We start from the raw sequence: 11,734 nt of genomic DNA on the forward strand, positions 1-11,734 counted from the left end.
CTTTCCGTTCCTTTCTTTTAGCACATGGCATGTTTATGACCTGGACTTAGAAGTCAGAGCGTTGTTGGAGGTCACCAAGGTCATCCTAGTATCAAAGGCAGGGGTCATAGGCTCCCCATCTTGCCACAGGAGTGGCAACGGTCTGGAGCGGCACGGGGAATAGGAGATACTGTTGCAGCCATCTCTGGAAAACACCGTCTGCCACAAGTCCATAGGGTTAAGGAAGTGAGAGGGAAATAAATAACCTGGTTTGCTAAAGCTGTGCTGGGTCCTGCATGACCTGAAGTCTCAGAGCTACATTCTAGACACCATGAGACCTGATATTCAGTCCTGGGGGCCCATGATATCAGGCCTGTGCTCTTACAGTAAACTTCCATTTCTTGATTACTTAAGGTGACTTTAGCAAACCTTCCACCTTGCATCAACCGCAACAAAAGCCCAACTAATCCAGACACATCATGATTTCAGTTATTGAAAGAAAAATGAGGGGTAGCCTGGGTGGCTAGGCCGGTTAAGTGTCTGACTCTTGATCTTTATTAAGGTCCTGAGTTCAGTCCCCATGTTGGTCTCCATGCTGAGTGTGGAGCCTACTAACAAAGGAAAGGAAGAAAGAAAGAGAAATTAATGGAAGGAAGATTGGAAATATGTTGAAATGTTAATAGTAGTTGACTCTGAGTGGTAGGTTCTTGGGTGATTTTTTTGGGTGATTTACCCCCTTTGAGATTATTATTTTTTAATATGAAATGTATCATCAAATTGGTTTCCATACATTTAAGATTATTTTTAAAACACTGAGGGGTGCCTGGGTGGCTCAGTCGGTTAAGCGTCCGGCTTTGGCTCAGGTCATGATCTCGAGGTTCATGAGTTTGAGCCCCGCATCAGGCTCTGTGCTGTCAGCTCAGAGCCTGGAGCCTGCTTCAGATTCTGTGTCTTCCTCTCTCTCTGTCCCTCCCTCACTCTCTCTCTCTCTCTCTCTCTCAAAAAATGAATAAACAGTAAAAAAAAATCATTAAAAAATTAAAAAACACAGGAAGGCTAAAAAGAACTAAAAAGCTTTACTCAGAAAAGAAATAACGTTCTTCATGGTGTGGAGATTTGTCTTATAAATGAGCCTTCTATCATGTTATGTCCAGTCCCTTAGACCTGGTTCTCATAATGGCCCTGATTGTACCTCGTTCTTCCTAAACCTCATTTTTAATAATCCCAGCTTGGGGCCAGTTATTTGCCAGATGGCTTTCGAGACATCGTCATGTGTAGTGACGACCCTACAATTGGGAGTTCAAGGAAATTGTAAGAGGCCTCTTGTCTGGTCTGCTTCTCTCATTCTTCCCTGCCCTTGAGCAAGCAGACCCTCAGAAAGGGCAGACTATTAAGCCCATTCTGCAGACAACCACTGCATCAGGTTGGTCAGTCAGGCCTGCCAGTTTCTCGAAAGCTCTGTTGCTTGTCACAAAGAACAATGACACTCCACCGCGGGAAAGTCCTCATGGGCTCAGGACTCCATTTCAACTCAAATCCACTGAAGGGTCCCCATTTTGTTATTTCTGCTTTCCCACGACTGCTAGCTGGTCCGAAAGTATCGATGAAGCAAGTTCAAGCCGAACTCTCTCCATTCTACAGATCCTCTAGAGCTGTCCCCACTGGCTCTGTCCCTTTCACATTGTCTTGTATGGGGACAGGACACATACTGTCAGCCGCAGGCATGGCCCCTCAACGTGGTGGGAAGTCAGCTCAGCTCCCAGAGATTACCGGAGCATTCTCTCTCATCCCCCTCCCCCACTTCTCTTTTCCCTTTCTTGCTCACCCTGCCTCACACACTCCCACCCCCTTTCACCTCGCTCACATGCGTCATTGCATGCGCGTGTGCACACACACACACACACACACACCCCCTCTACTGTCACCTCGCGCAGATCTGTTCATCAGGGTTTTTGTTGTGCCTTGGTACAATGTGGTTTCCCCTCATTCAACACCGAAACCTCTTTTATCCTTTATCCTCAATCCCCACCTACTATCTCATTGCCTGCAGATAGGCTATGTTTCCAAGCCTCTGTGAGCTTTGTAAATTTTGTGTTTGCTGAGAAGTTCCAAGCATCCAGGTTTTTTGTTTTTTTTTTAAGTTTACTTATTTTGAGAGAGACGGAGACAGTGCCAACGGGGGAGGGGCAGAGAGAGAGAGCGAGAGGGAGAATCCCAGCAGGAGGCTCCATGCTCCCAGTGCAGAGCCCCGATGTGGAGCTCAAACCCACAAAACTTCCTGATCGTGACCTGAGCCGAAACCAAGAGTCGGGTGCTGAACCGACTGAGCCGCACAGGCCCCCTGCATCCAGACATGTTCATGGTCAAAATGGCTAGGGAAAAAGGGGTGGGGTGGGGTCAAGCCAACATAGGGGATCTGTGACATTTGTTATTCCAAATATGTGACCTCAGGAGGAGCCCTGCCACGTACTAGTGAGACCGGGCTTTCAGATCTGCCCCATGTTCCCCTAGAAACGGCGAGGGCTTCTCGGACAAACAAGATTGCTGTATCTTGGAGGCACCTCTCCGTAAGCGCATGTTCTGGCAAGAAGTAATCGCTGTTGTGACCTACAGTAATGGGTCTGAGCGCTGGTGTGGAGCGACTTCGACGCATTTCTCATTGGCTCGTTTGACAATTGCAGAAGTATTAACAGCAGCTCGGCAGAATCATCTCGATCACACAAGCACAAGGTGAAAGCGGCAATGGGTTTTTCCTTGGTCACCGCGTTTATGAAGAAGCTTCACCTGTGAGGCCTCTGCCTGCTTGCCCGGCACAGAGACTGCCCAGCCAGAAAGAGTCGTCCCTTCGTACAGCCATGCTTGTGTGCCAGGAATGTTGGGGTTTGGTGCTAAGGCATTTTAGTCCTTTTGAAAACCTTGGGGAACAATTAGCTGGAATAGTTTTGTATCGCTAAAGCCAAAAACTATCTGATGAAGGGCCCATCTCTTCCTTGCTTTCTGAAACAAAACAAAAAAAACCCCTGTTACTTTATGCAGTATGCAGCATGAAATACAGTTTTAACTTTAACTACAATTCAACAAACCTTTACTTAATTGCAACGATTTGTTCTAGGCCCTGAGGAGGGAACAGTCTTTAAAACGGGATTCTCTCTCTCAAAGAGCTCATTTCCTAAACAAAGTAATTAGACCTGTGTGATAAATATTGCAAGTATATACGAGGGACAAGGCGGGACACAGGGGAGGAAGAAATGAACTCTGGAGGGTTCAGGAAGTCTTTCTGCAGGAAAAAAGTGCTTGCGGTTTTGCGGGATGAGTAGGAGTTAGTCTTGCAAACAAGGTGGAGAACAGGACATCATTCCAGACAGAGGGACAGAGGCAATACTGTGGGTGAAGGCATAGACAACCGATCTGTATGGGGAAGGCAGTGAGGTCAGGAGTCGATAAGACAAATTGGGAGAAAATGGTGGGGTCAAGAGCCTAATGGTGTTCATGAAGTCTTTTTAATTTTTAATTGAGATACAGTTTACAACCATAGGATCTGCCCTTTTAAAGTATCCTTTAAAAAATGGTTTTTAGTACATTCACAAAGTTGTACAACCATCACCCCTATCTAATTCCAGAGCATTTTCATCACCCCAAAAGGAACCCTGTCACCCCCTTTTCACCTCCCCCAGGCTTGCTTCTGGAAAACACTAAGCCACTCTCTGTCTCTATGGATTCACCTACTCTGGACATTTTATATGCATGGAATCATAGAATATGGGGCTTTTTCCATCTCGTTTCTTTCACGGAGCATAGTGTTTTCAAGTTTCATCCATTTTGTAGCATGTAACATTATTCCTTTTTAGGGTAGAATAATATTCCATTGTGTTTGTTAATCAGTTGATGGCCATCTGGGTTGTTTTCACATCTTGGCTATTACAAATAATGCTGCTATGAACATTTGTTTACACCCTTTTGCGTGACACATGTTTTTAATTCTCTTAGGTATGTACCTAGAAATAGAATTTCCGGGTCTCATGATTACTCTCTGTTTAACTATTTTTGTTTGTTTAGTTCTTATTGCATAATCATAAACTTAACTCTGCAATCCAGCCAGACTTGGAGGAGAGTAAGGAAAATGTGGAACCCATAGAACTGCAGCGAAAGCACAAAGATTATCGAACAATTTGAGCAGATGGGGGTGAAGGGGGCTCTTCTGAGCTACAGAAGAAATGGTCTGGTAGTTAAGATAAAAACACAAGTCAAATGGTGATCTTCCTGCTGGTCTTGCCATTCATGGACCCATAGTGTTTCATGGCTTCTACAACATACCCTCTTTCGCCCTGCCAAGACCACATGCTTGCCATCCAACCACTCAGTGTCGGCAGTGCAGATGAAAAACTGGGAAGCATTTGTGTTGGGTCCAGCATTGGCCATGACAAGATGCCGGGGTCCATGTGCTTCAGAATGAAATTCTCATCATCGCATTTCTCCCCATCGATGGACTTGTCGCCAGTGCCATTAATGGTGTGGGAAGTCACTGCCCTGGCACAGAAATCCCAGAATAGTCCTATGAAAGCAGGAATCTTTAGAGCCAAATCCTTTCGGCCCAGTGCTCAGAGCACGAAAGTTCTCCGCTGTCTTTGGAACTTTGTCCGCAAACAGCTCAAAGGACACGTGGCCCAAGGGTTTGTTGTCCGTGGCGATGTTGGAGAACATCATGGGGTTCACTACGGCTAGGCAGCGCAGGCAGCCCTGGGGTAAGGGTGTCTCCAAGGTCTCTGATTAACTTTCTGAGGAACAATTAGACTGTTTTTCAAAGAGGCCATGCCATTTCCCATTTCTGTGAGCAATCACAAGGGGTTTCAATTTCTGCGCATCCTTACCCACACGTGTTATTTCTGTCTTTTTTTATTCTACCCATCCTAATAGATGATGGGTAGACTAATGATGTTGAACATCCCTCTGTGTGCTCATCGGCATTGGCAAATATTCTTTGGAGAAATGTATATTCAAATCCTTTGCCCATTTGTCAATTGATGAAAACCTCATAAAATTTACAAAGCTTTAGTTGGACTGACACCGAGAGAAGAATAAAAGTACTAAAATCGAGGGGCGCCTGGGTGGCGCAGTCGGTTAAGCGTCCGACTTCAGCCAGGTCACGATCTCGCGGTCCATGAGTTCGAGCCCCGCGTCGGGCTCTGGGCTGATGGCTCAGAGCCTGGAGCCTGTTTCTGATTCTGTGTCTCCCTCTCTCTCTGCCCCTCCCCCGTTCATGCTCTGTCTCTCTCTGTCCCAAAAATAAATAAACGTTGCAAAAAAAAAAAGTTCTAAAATCGAGACATTACTACCAATCTTACGGGGAATTCTATGAACATTCGTATGCCAACAGATAAATCAACTGGATCTTCTCAAAATAAAAAATGTGCTTCAAAGGACACGATTACAGTAGAAAGACAGCCCACAGAATAGGGGAAAATATTTGGAGATCATGTGTCTTGTAAGCTTTGCTCTCCGGCATCTATAAATAACGAACTCTTACAACTCAATAATAAGACAAATAACCCAATTGCTCTCAGGGCACAGGATTCATCCATCTTTGGTCTTACGCACAGAGTCATGAATATTCATTAAGTAAACTTCTTTCAATTGATTTTTTTCATTGTATATAATAGCAAAGCGCTCGTGGCCTACACCACCGATGTGTGTGCGGAAGTATTAGACACTGCAATGTCCTAACTGGGCCGTTACCAAGTTACACCCGAATACAAGCAAAGACATCAAGATTTGGGGCTGAAAAACACTCTCAACACAATTGCTTAAACCCGCTACTGCTCTGGACAAGGAAAAAACGCTTCAAGTTCAGCTCCCAGACTGTGAAAGTGAGACCCAGGGGACCTGGGGTAAATTCAGCGTCTCTGTCTCTAATTTCCTAACCACATGTTTCCACCAGACTCAGAAGTAAACAGCATGAGGAAGCAGGGAAATTGCCTCACCCTCAAGCCGCTGCAAGCTCCTTCTCCTTCAGATCCATCGGAGCCTCCAGGGAAGCGGGTCCAGAGTTGGCTTCGAGGACTCATGCCCCCGCTGCCTTCAACGTGCCGTGTGGCCAGGGTCCCACTCCCACCGCTCCAGAAAGTTGAACAACGCTGGACGCCCTCGCCTCAAGAATGGCGTCAGTCTTCATCCCACGCTAGCTGAGGGTCCTGAGTGAACGAATCGGTCGTCAGTCCCCAAACCTGCTCCTTCTATCACCTTCTGGGGCACTCTTTCTCCCGTTTGCCCTTCTACCCGCTCTGACCCCATCTTTCTTCGCCAGCTCCTCTTCTCCCACCAGCCCCTTCCCGTTTCTTGCAAGTGCATCCTAGGTTTCATATTTCATATTTTCTCCCTCCCTAGCTCCTCTCCCTTGGTGATTTTCAGCAACTTCCTCCTAGCACCGTTATCTATAGTGACCCAGTCTCTGTCCCCAGTCTCCACCTGTGAGCTCCACGCCTTGAGCCCTAACCGCCTGTGGGACGCTGACACTGACAACGGTTTTGAGCAAGTGTCTCCAACTCGACGTGCTCGGACTGTACCAGCTCTCCCCCAAACCTGCTCCTCTTCTTGTCTTCCTTAGCTTAGTCCTCACATCACCCAGCCTGGATAATTCTGAGTCATGGAATATTCTCCCTCCCCCTCCCTCTGTCCCCATATATTCAATCCACTGCATTTCTGATGAAACCATTCCTGGACGTCTCTCCTCTCTACCCCCCGCTGCCCTCCCAGCCATCTGCCCGACTGTAGGCACGGCCTCTCCTTCCCAGTCTGCACTGCTACCAGAATCTGCTCTCATACACCCAAACGTGAACAGTGTCCGGCCTTCAGGTTTTTCCAGAGCTAGGGTGACTGGACGTCCCTGTTAGCCTGGACCAGGGCAGTTGTGTGTTGGGTGCTCTCTTATTCCCTCTGGGCTTTTTACTCCCAAAAGTGACCTAGATGGATGATGAATTACGTGGTCATCCTCTGACGGCCAACAGGATGAAATCCCAGCTCTTTTATCTGCCTTAGAGTCTGGCCCAGGCTGACTTTCTAGCTCTATCTTCTTCCACTCTGGCCCCCTGCCATTCCCCAAACATACTGACCTGACCATCCCAAGCAGTTTCCTACCGTATCGCCACTGTCCATGCTGTTCTCTCTTCCTGAACGCCTTCCCCCCCTTCCCACTTATCAACTCCTCCTGAACCTTCACTGCCATAACAGCACCTCTTCTGTGACACCTCATATGCGGTCTGTCGCCATCCCCACCTGTCGGAGCCTGCTGCTCCCCGTCCTCCCCCAGACCCCTAGCCTGTGATCCTGCAGAGGTTCCATTTGTTCACACCTCTGCCGTGGGTTCTTGGAATCCGGCCCAACACCTGGAATGTTGCAGTCTTCAAAGGGTTTTGCAAGAGAGGATTTAAAGAAGCATGAAGTCAGGAGTATTTTCTCTGGCTCTGATTAGAATTAGGAGCTTTTATCCTTCATATGGGACTTGCTCGAGAAAATCCAACATGTCAGAGCCACGTCTGTTTCTTCGTCTATAAATTAATAAGGACAATAATTGCTGCTGCCCAAAGCTACCCATGTGAACTCAGTAGGGTAATAAAAACAGGTCCTGCTGTTGAAGTATAACACGTTGAAATAAAGAGTGAGATGAGCTTTGCATCTCCTGTCATCTGGCCCTCACCCCGGGGCCCGTGGAGGGTGGGGGCAGGAGCAGTTTCTGAGCGCTGGCAGATGGCTAAATGGAGAATTACCTATGGGAGGTCAAAATGATTTATCCCCATTCAAATGAAACTAATGTGAGGAATAACCATCTATTGATCACGTGCACGGGTCAAATACCGTGCTAAGAATGTTACATGCCGTCTCTTTATGTAAAGCCCATCTCGTAAGATGGATGTTATGAGTTCCCATTTCACATTTGAGGAAGCCGAAGCCCAGAGAGGTTAAGTTCATTTGCCAAGGGCACGAGGCTTGGCAAATGTAAGTGGAGTTGGGATACATAATCATGCTACTGATAATGCACATGTATGTGCCTGAGTCTTTCAGAAGCGTGCTGCTTGGTCCTCACAACCACTCCATGAGTTACCATCATCAGACGGGAAAACTCTTAAGTAGATGGCCCAAGGTCACATAGCTAGTAAGAAACTGTGCCAGGCACTTTACTCCAGAAACCACACGCCTGGTCACCACCTTTGCTGGCTTTCAGGTCTGTTTGATTTTGCTGTCTCAGCTTATTCTATGTTGCCAGCCTCCATCAGACACTCTACTCTTGTTCCTGAAAGTGTAGTCTGCAGACAAACAGTATCAACACCACCTGGAAAGTACGTGAGAAAGAATCTCGAACCCCACTGTAGACCTAGGGAATCAGAAGTTGCATCATAACAAGATCCCGAGGTTCTGGTCTAAGCCCTTGGGTCTCAACCTTGTCTGCATGCTGGACTCCCCAGGGGGGCTCGAAAGTGTCCTGATGTTGGGGCTCCACGGACAGCGATGCTGTTTCATTGTCTGGGTGTGGTGTGAGTCCTGGGCTTTTTTTTTTTTTTCCAACGTTTTTTATTTATTTTTGGGACAGAGAGAGACAGAGCATGAACGGGGGAGGGGCAGAGAGAGAGGGAGACACAGAATGGGAAACAGGCTCCAGGCTCCGAGCCATCAGCCCAGAGCCTGACGCGGGGGTCGAACTCACAGACCGCGAGATCGTGACCTGGCTGAAGTCGGACGCTTAACCGACTGCGCCACCCAGGCGCCCCAGTCCTGGGCTTTTAAAAAGCTTCCCAGGGGATTCTGATGTGATGCCAGGGCTGAGAACCACTCTCTTAAGCAATACACTGTTGGTTCCTTCCTTCCCTCATTCCTTTATGTGCAACAGACCTCACTAAAGGACACGCACAGCTTGCTGGGGAGATGGACAAAAGGAAACCAATTACAATATAGTAGAAGAAGCACTATGAAATCATTATTCCAGGGCCAGGAGAGACTCAAAGGAAGGCCCAATGTCCGGGTCTGCATGAAGGAATCAAGGCAAATTGCTCACAGGACTCTCAAGGACAGATAAGAGCTCTTGGATCTGCTGAGGGGGGTGGTGAGCTGGTGTGGGTGAAGGGAAGGTCTGTGTTTACTAGTAAAATGAGCTTTATAGAATTTTAAGCTAGAACAGACTACACAGATCACTTAATGAATCCAATGGTTTCCTAACATTTTTGACTATGGCCCAATTTAGGAGACACATTTTATGTGTTGGCCCAGAATATATACAGAGTTTCATGGAATAGTATTAACCTTCACTACATGTGATGCACTTTGATATCTTCTAGTCTTTCAACACACTTCTCTTTCATTAGATAAAAAAAATCCTTGGGGCCCTGGGGTGGCTCAGTCGGTTAAGTGTCCAACTTCGGCTCAGGTCATGATCTCACCGTTCATGAGTTCAAGCCCCGCGTCGGGCTCTGTGCTGACAGCTCAGAGCCAGGAGTCTGCTTTGGATTCTGTGTCTCCATCTCTCTCTTCCCTCCCCCACTCATTCTCTCTCTCTCTCTCTCTCTCTCTCTCTCTCAAAAATAAGCATTAAAAAAAATTTTTTTAAGGAAAAAAAAATCCTGGGCATGCCTAACTGAACTGGTCTTCTGTTCCACTAACAGGTCATAACCTGCAGTTTGAAAGACCTGACTTAATCTCTTCCATTTTTTCCTTGAGGAAACAATGACCAAGAATATTTAGACAAGCTAGCCTGAAAGAGTAAGGAAAAGTGTATTTAAATCCCAGTGTAAAGAATTAGTCTGGGCAATAAAGAAACCCTTCTCTAGGGGATTAGTTGTTGGAGATTTCAGAAGGACTTGCCTTCTTTGGAAGTCCTACCAATTTTCTGGGAGGCTAAGACAGCCCTGTAGAGAAGGCAAAAGGGTGAATTAACAAATGAAGTGTCCAAGTACTTTCTAGCCCCACTAAAATATCCTAGATGGATGAATATTACTAAGCAAGAATTCTCAGTTTAGCTAGGTTTGGGGAGGAGTCAATGTCACCTGGAAGGCAGGGGGGAGGGGGTTGTGGAGAGGGCCCTATTAGACCCCCCTGGGGCCCATCTAATATTCATGACTCCCAACCATTCTGATATGCACACTGCCCCTTTAAGGCCAAAATTCCAGCTGACAATAAGCCCCACTGAGGTTGATGGAGGTCTGTCATTCACTCCAGTGCATTGGGACAGGCAGGAAAAACAAAGGTGAGAACCACTGATCTCTTGAGCAATGGTTCGCCAACTTTTTGGTTTCACAGGCCCATAAAAATTCAAACTGATTTAGGAATCAATAACAGGGTGCAAACGTTTATTGTGTCAAATAAGGAAGTAAAAAAGAAAAACCCAAATACACAAAAAAACAAATCTGCCCCCCCCCCCCCAAACTGCCATCTACAACTATCATGAGGATAGAAGGGACATGATCTTAAACGAAAGGAAAGTCTTGCAAATTGAATACATTTAGCTTTAAGAAAATGTTTTAGAGTTTATTTTCATTTATTTTGGGGGGGGGGGGGAAGGGCAGAGAGAGAGGGAGACAGAATCCCAAGCAGGCTCTGCGCTGTCAGCATAGGGGCGGATGCGGGGCTCCAACTCACACACTGTGAGATCATGACCGGAGCCAAAACCAAGGGTTGGACGCTTAACTGACGGAGCCACCCAAGCACCCCTCCCTTTAACAAATTTTAAAGAAATGTTTAATTATGGTATCTATACATAAGACAAAATGTATCGTCTTAACTGTTTTTAAGGGTACAGTTCTTTTTTTTTTTTTTTTAATTTTTTATCTTCAACGTTTATTTATTTTTGGGACAGAGAGAGACAGAGCATGAACGGGGGAGGGGCAGAGAGAGAGGGAGACACAGAATCAGAAACAGGCTCCAGGCTCTGAGCCACCAGCCCAGAGCCCGACGTGGGGCTCGAACTCACAGACCGCGAGATCGTGACCTGGCTGAAGTCGGACGCTTAACCGACTGCGCCACCCAGGCGCCCCTTTAAGGGTACAGTTCTATGGCGTGAATTAAATTCCATTGCTGTGCGACCCATCTCCAGGGCTCTTCATCTTGCAAAACTGAAACTCTGTATCCGTTAACGAGTCACGAAATCCTCCTCCCCGAAGCCCCTGGGAACCATCACCCTACTTTCTGCCCTATGAATGTGGCTACTCTCTAGTTACCTCATATAAGTGGAATCATACAGTATTTGTCTTTTTGAGACTGGCTCATTTCACTTAGTGTAATGTCCTCAAGGTTCATCCCTGTTGTAGCAGGTGTCAGAATTTCCTTCCTTTTGAGGTCTGAATAATATCCCATCGGGTTACAATGTTACATTCATCCATGGATGGACACAGGTCGCTTCCACTTCTGGACTGTTGTGAATAATGGTGCTATGCACATGGGTGTACAAGTATTTGTTTGAGTCCCTGCTTTCAGTTCCTTTGGGTGTAAGCCCAGAGGTGGGATTTGGGGGTCATATGGTAATTGTATGTTTAATTTTTTTAGGAATCATCATACTGTTTGAAGACATTGAGCTCTATATAGATTAAAAAAAAAAAGCAACTACTGCATTGTCCTAATTTTTTTTATTTCACTATGAATATTTCATCACAGACTGGCATTTGTTTATAGATCAATGCCTAGAATGACTGCTCCAACACATACAAATAAATACAAGAAACCAGAAAATCTGGATTCTTTATATTTTGTCTGACAAGAAAGCGAATTCTTTTAAATC

General features: G+C 46.3%; 1 pseudogene; it reads right to left on the minus strand.

Moving 5' to 3' along the window:
• Positions 1 to 4,223: 4,223 nt before the first annotated feature.
• On the minus strand, positions 4,224 to 6,041 carry LOC125153778 (peptidyl-prolyl cis-trans isomerase A-like; annotated as a pseudogene).
• Positions 6,042 to 11,734: the final 5,693 nt, after the last annotated feature.

Source organism: Prionailurus viverrinus, chromosome A2 (assembly GCF_022837055.1).
Source record: "Prionailurus viverrinus isolate Anna chromosome A2, UM_Priviv_1.0, whole genome shotgun sequence".
Lineage (NCBI taxonomy): Eukaryota > Metazoa > Chordata > Mammalia > Carnivora > Felidae > Prionailurus > Prionailurus viverrinus.